General features: G+C 37.6%; 1 non-coding gene across 1 annotated transcript; it reads right to left on the bottom strand.

The window, feature by feature from the left end:
- Window positions 1-7,074: 7,074 nt before the first annotated feature.
- On the bottom strand, window positions 7,075-7,296 carry LOC138324616 (small nucleolar RNA U3). Its single transcript, XR_011208653.1, has one exon. It is a non-coding gene; the product is annotated as a small nucleolar RNA U3 (small nucleolar RNA).
- Window positions 7,297-8,073: the final 777 nt, after the last annotated feature.

Raw genomic sequence — 8,073 nt, 5'->3', positions numbered from 1 at the left:
CCCGGAAGGTTTCACAACAGACTGCATTGATATGTTGGGTAACATGAGTCCTGGGATTATTGAATAACACATCCGCTGGTACCTGTAACATACAGATAACAACATCCAACACAAACTGCTGGTACCTGTATACATACACGAATGATGATCTAACACATCCACGGACGTAGGATAACATCAATAACATCCCACTGGTACACTGTAACATACAGATAACATCCAAAACACATCCACTGGTATGTTTGAGGTAACATACAGAGAACTGTAACATACACCATCATCCAAGGTTCCACTGGTACACATACATACCAGATACATCCAACACAGCTGCTGGTACACTGTAACATACAGATTACTATCAGTACCCTGGATAAACATCATGTGAACATCCACCACTGTACACTGTAACATACAGATAACATCCAACACATCTGCTGGTACACTGTAACATACAGATAACATCCAACACATCCACTGGTACACTGTAACATACAGATAACATCCAACACATCCACTGGTACACTGTAACATACAGATAACATCCAACACATCCACTGGTACACTGTAACATACAGATAACATCCAACACATCTGCTGGTACACTGTAACATACAGATAACATCCAACACATCCACTGGTACACTGTAACATACAGATAACATCCAACACATCCACTGGTACACTGTAACATACAGATAACATCCAACACATCCACTGGTACACTGTAACATACAGATAACATCCAACACATCTGCTGGTACACTGTAACATACAGATAACATCCAACACATCCACTGGTACACTGTAACATACAGATAACATCCAACACATCCAGCTGGTACACTGTAACATACAGATAACATCCAACACATCCACTGGTACACTGTAACATACAGATAACATCCAACACATCCACTGGTACCTGTAACATACAGATAACATCCAACACATCCACTGGTACACTGTAACATACAGATAACATCCAACACATCCACTGGTACACTGTAACATACAGATAACATCCAACACATCCACTGGTACACTGTAACATACAGATAACATCCAACACATCCACTGGTACACTGTAACATACAGATAACATCCAACACATCCACTGGTACACTGTAACATACAGATAACATCCAACACATCCACTGGTACACTGTAACATACAGATAACATCCAACACATCCCCTGGTACACTGTAACATACAGATAACATCCAACACATCCACTGGTACACTGTAACATACAGATAACATCCAACACATCCACTGGTACACTGTAACATACAGATAACATCCAACACATCCACTGGTACACTGTAACATACAGATAACATCCAACACATCCACTGGTACACTGTAACATACAGAAAACATCCAACACATCCACTGGTACCCACTGTAACATACAGATAACATCCAACACATCCACTGGTACACTGTAACATACAGATAACATCCAACACATCCACTGGTACACTGTAACATACAGATAACATCCAACACATCCACTGGTACCCTGTAACATACAGATAACATCCAACACATCCACTGGTACACTGTAACATACAGATAACATCCAACACATCCACTGGTACACTGTAACATACAGATAACATCCAACACATCCACTGGTACACCTGTAACATACAGATAACATCCAACACATCCACTGGTACACTGTAACATACAGATAACATCCAACACATCCACTGGTACCCTGTAACATACAGATAACATCCAACACATCCACTGGTACACTGTAACATACAGATAACATCCAACACATCCACTGGTACACTGTAACATACAGATAACATCCAACACATCCACTGGTACACTGTAACATACAGATAACATCCAACACATCCACTGGTACACTGTAACATACAGATAACATCCAACACATCCACTGGTACACTGTAACATACAGATAACATCCAACACATCCACTGGTACCCTGTAACATACAGATAACATCCAACACATCCACTGGTACACTGTAACATACAGATAACATCCAACACATCCACTGGTACCCTGTAACATACAGATAACATCCAACACATCCACTGGTACACTGTAACATACAGATAACATCCAACACATCCACTGGTACACTGTAACATACAGATAACATCCAACACATCCACTGGTACCCTGTAACATACAGATAACATCCAACACATCCACTGGTTACACTGTAACATACAGATAACATCCAACACATCCACTGGTACACTGTAACATACAGATAACATCCAACACATCCACTGGTACCCTGTAACATACAGATAACATCCAACACATCCACTGGTACACTGTAACATAAAGATAACATCCAACACATCCACTGGTACACTGTAACATACAGATAACATCCAACACATCCACTGGTACACTGTAACATACAGATAACATCCAACACATCCACTGGTACACTGTAACATACAGATAACATCCAACACAATCCACTGGTAAGCACTGTAACATACAGATAACATCCAACATCATCCACTGGTACACTGTAACATACAGATAACATCCAACACATCCACTGGTACACTGTAACATACAGATAACATCCAACACATCCTCTGGTACACATACAGATAACATCCAACCATACATCCACTGGTACGCACTGTAACATACAGATAACATCCAACACATCCACTGGTACCCTGTAACATACAGAATAACATCCAACACATCCTGCTGGTACACTGGTAACATACAGATAACATCCAACACATCCACTGGTACACTGTAACATACAGATAACATCCAACACATCCCCACTGGTACACTGTAACATACAGATAACATCCAACACATCCACTGGTACACTGTAACATACAGATAACATCCAACACATCTGGCTGGTACACACTGTAACATACAGATAACATCCAACACATCCAGCTGGTACATTCTGTAACATACAGATAACATCCAACACATCTGCTGGTACACTGTAACATACAGATTAACATCCAACACATCCACTGGTACCTGTAACATACAGATAACATCCAACACATCCACTGGTACCCTGCTGTAACATACAGATAACATCCAACATATCCTCTGGTACCCTGTAACATACAGATAACATCCAACACATCAGCTGGTACCCTGTAACATACAAGATAACATCCAAACACACCCCGGTATCACTCTAGCCCCTGTGATACATACTGGAGAACTCTACATACATACTTTATCTATGGTACCCCGGTATCATAGATCTTGTATTTTTGTCGTACCAGTGGTTGTGATACTAGCTGGAAAAGGATCTCTCTAGCCCCTCCTACAGAAATCTACATAATCTATCTATGGTACCCCGGTATCATACTTGTATTTTTTGTCGTACTAGTGACTGATACTAGCTGGAAAAGGATCACTCTAGCCCCTCCTACAGAAATCTACATACTTTATCTACGGTACCTCGGTATCATACTTGTATTTTTGTCGTACTAGTGACTGTGATACTAGCTGGAACAGGATCACTCTAGCCCCTCCTACAGAAATCTACATACTTTATCTATGGTACCCCGGTATCATACTTGTATTTTTGTCGTACTAGTGACTGTGATACTAGCTGGAAAAGGATCACTCTAGCCCCTCCTACAGAAATCTACATACTTTATCTATGGTACCCCAGGTATCATACTTGTATTTTTGTCGTACTAGTGACTGTGATACTAGCTGGAACAGGATCACTCTAGCCCCTCCTACAGAAATCTACATACTTTATCTATGGTACCCCGGTATCATACTTGTATTTTTGTCGTACTAGTGACTGTGATACTAGCTGGAAAAGGATCACTCTAGCCCCTCCTACAGAAATCTACATACTTTATCTATGGTACCCCGGTATCATACTTGTATTTTTGTCGTACCAGTGGTTGTGATACTAGCTGGAAAAGGATCACTCTAGCCCCTCCTACAGAAATCTACATACTTTATCTATGGTACCCCGGTATCATACTTGTATTTTTGTCGTACTAGTGACTGTGATACTAGCTGGAACAGGATCACTCTAGCCCCTCCTACAGAAATCTACATACTTTATCTACGGTACCCCGGTATCATACTTGTATTTTTGTCGTACCAGTGGTTGTGATACTAGCTGGAACAGGATCACTCTAGCCCCTCCTACAGAAATCTACATACTTTATCTATGGTACCCGGTATCATACTTGTATTTTTGTCGTACCAGTGACTGTGATACTAGCTGGAACAGGATCACTCTAGCCCCTCCTACAGAAATCTACATACTTTATCTAGGTACCCCGGTATCATACTTGTATTTTTGTCGTACCAGTGGTTGTGATACTAGCTGGAACAGGATCACTCTAGCCCCTCCTACAGAAATCTACATACTTTATCTATGGTACCCCGGCATCATACTTGTATTTTTGTCGTACCAGTGGTTGTGATACTAGCTGGAACAGGATCACTCTAGCCCCTCCTACAGAAATCTACATAATCTATCTATGGTACCCCGGTATCATACTTGTATTTTTGTCGTACCAGTGACTGTGATACTAGCTGGAAAAGGATCACTCTAGCCCCTCCTACAGAAATCTACATAATCTATCTATGGTACCCCGGTATCATACTTGTATTTTTGTCGTACCAGTGGTACTGTCGTACCAGTGACTGTGATACTAGCTGGAAAAGGATCACTCTAGCCCCTCCTACAGAAATCTACATACTCTATAGCGTCTTACTCATCAATACCAAACAAACCCAGTCAAGTATATTGTTATTTTCATTTCAAAATGAAAATAACATTGAAATTTTGTTGTTGTAGTCTGACCCAAAGAAAGCAAAGCTATAGATTATACATGTATTTCTAATTTGCACAGTGCAAATGGAGTGAATGAAGGGAAGTAACTCTGGTAGATCAGGACAACACATCACTCGATCTGTGACACTTAGGTACACATGGAAATCACTTTCTCTTCCAATGTTTAGTGTCTCCAAACTGGCCTCTGCACGACTTATATTCCACCAATCATTAACTTGTTGACATAGAGAATTTCTCTATATATAGTATTATTGGTTTTTTTTAATCAAATTAGCAGTGCATCACATTAGGCCTCTTAGATACAGCTATTTTTTTTCTTTTATTTACAGGGGTCTCCGGACAACAAGGAAGGGAATGGCTGTATTGGATGCCATGTTACCAGATCTTATTCTTGCCATTGAAAATAAATTCCATGACTCCATACCAGATCATCTATACACAGACTGTGATAGTGGAGACAATCTATACACAGACTGTGATAGTGGAGACAATGTAGGTCAACAGGAAAAGAATCAGTCCAAATAACAGTTAAATCTGTCGGGGTATCGTCAGGTTTCACAATGGAAAACTCATGTGATTAACTCCAGGACAGTTGGTTATTGTTTATGTTTACAAAATCTACAGTGCTTCTCATCGGTATGTCCAACAATTCACTGGTCCAATTCGTCTTCAACTCCAAAATAAAATGAACTTATAACTGGTAATTTCTTATCTAAATTATAAACAACAGAATACATTGACTCTCTATTAAACATGTATGGTGCAATATGTGGGTGTTATCTCCCCTGGATGTAGACCTGACACAACTTATCAACATGATATGAAGATATTGCTAAAATTTTGGGATAGACAAGTTCTCCCAGCTTATTCCATTTTTTTATTATTTAATTACTCTTATAACGGAGATGTATAGCCTACCAGTAGATTGCACCTATCTTACCTGAACCTGTTAATTTTTGTTTGTAATAAAATTATGTTTATAAATACATGTGAGTGTTATATCCTATATCATGTACCTGTATATTTTGTTTGAGAGCAAAACCACACATTTCTGCATCAATTTGAATTTGGTTTAAAATCATCAAAATTTCAGAGAACAGACAAATTTGCCTGGAACTCACTATAACTCCACTATTCAAATGGTGACAATGTAATAGTGTAATACTTTTATCATCCAAATAAGGATAAAATAATTCATTTTGTAAAATTACTCTTATGCAGGTTCTCAAATGTATTTTATGTCAGAATTCTAGTTTGACATGAAGTTTTAAGTGAAAACGATTTTAACTTAAGTGAAAATGATTTCACCTTAAGATGAATTATACTAATTTCCCTTAAGTGATATTCGTTTTATCTTAAGGGAAAATGACACATAATGCAAAAGCGTTTATTTACCTTAAGATAAAAAGTATTACACTTAAGGGAAATATATTCAAATAATATTTTAACTTAAGAGGGAATATGATTAAATGTTAAAACGGCTTGCCATATTGCATAATCATTATACGATTGCACAAGATCCTTCTGAAATTAAATACGATATTGCTGACATACATGAATTATGTATATAACCTACAATCCTATATTGGCCATTTCTTCTGAAATAAAGGACTAGGTATGGTAAGGGTATTATGTGGCCCCCAAATCCTCTATTTTTCAAAATTTGTTATTTAAAATGTTAATCTTGCATTTCAAATATTAACTACATACCTGACATATTTGATAGTGCTATTAGGTAATATAGCATTCCTAGTTTGCCAATGGCAACCATTTTTATTGTACATAAATTAGGCAAAATGTGAAAATTTCATCAAAATTACCTTTTTTATGCAGTTTTTCATCTAGTTAACATAGAGCGCATTCTAGAACAAACTTTGTATTTCTCAAAATGATGTATTCTTCGTGTCTGCTAATTCACTTAAAATATAAAGTGTGTTCTAGGTTGCGCTCTACTGATTTTAAAGGAAAAGCTATCAAAAATATGCCAAAATTGACCAAATTTTCAAATTTGCATAATTTATACAAAGTTACCATGGCAAAAACATACTTTCTGTCAACAAAAATTCCATTAAGTTTTTATCAGGGGCATATTCAATATTTCAAACGCAGCAAATTAATTTCTAAATTCTTAATTTGAAATTTGGTAGATTTAGGGGCCAAAAAGAGCCATTACCATATCTAGTCCTTTACGTTCTCTACCTGTAAACTAATTAGATCTAATTCTGTTTTGTTTTTTAATAATTTGAAGGAACCACTCAGAATGCGTCCCCTTCCTCCAACTCCCCACGTAGGGAGGAGAGGAACGGTCATCAATGTCAAAGGGGCATTGTCCGCGGTGCTGCAGACAACCCCTGCCCGCTTCACGCTCAGAAGGGGACGCTCTGACTCGTCATCGTGGTTTTCGGTCTGGTCAGTTTTACCTGACATCCCGGCGATACATACTATAGAAATGATCCCTAAAAGTATGATCTTACCATGTTGTTGAATATGCATGCTTTTATTCGATATGAAAGCGAACATTATTATTTATATAAATTAGCATCTGAAGAATACATATTTTTTAAATTCTATATTTGTTAATGGTTTATAGCGATTTTTGATATACAGAGCATTTAATTATTATTTTTAAGATTCTAATAAATTAGAAAATGCCATTATTGCCTCAAAAAAGATAATAAACATGAAAATTTAAGAAAATTATTAGATTTATTATAAGGGAGACAACCCCTGCTGAAATTAAGGAATGTCGGTATGAAGGGAGAGAACTCCAGCGTTTTTCTGGCAGGTTATCTGAAAACTAATAGAACCAGTGTGTCATTTCGACTCTCATTAATTACACGACATTCTTGTCGGCTGATTTATAGTCTAAAGTAGTTTTCTAGTTTTTCATACGGATTAGTAAAGAAATATAAATAAATACATGTATAATAAAAGTGATAAAAAGTCGCAAGAAATCAAAACTTTGGAAGCGTGTTTTTCCAACTCACAAATAAAAATAAGAACAAGGATTTATAAGTGAGAAGGATTCGTGTCTGTCTCTTTACATTACTAAACACCACGCGAGACGCCTATGAACCGGGAATAAAAAGATTTTTTCTCAGAAAAGTATGGTGTGAATCGTCACAGAAATTTTACATCCGTGGTCCCTCAAACTTGCTAAAGAACACAGAGTATGGGCGACTATAACTTTCATACTTGCAAGTTCTGAATTTGATAATGGTTCCTTGTATTGTTTCACATGTTACGGAT

The sequence above is a fragment of the Argopecten irradians genome, chromosome 5, assembly GCF_041381155.1.
Source record: "Argopecten irradians isolate NY chromosome 5, Ai_NY, whole genome shotgun sequence".
NCBI classification, from domain to species: domain Eukaryota; kingdom Metazoa; phylum Mollusca; class Bivalvia; order Pectinida; family Pectinidae; genus Argopecten; species Argopecten irradians.
This window is presented reverse-complemented; position numbering and strand designations above follow the sequence as displayed.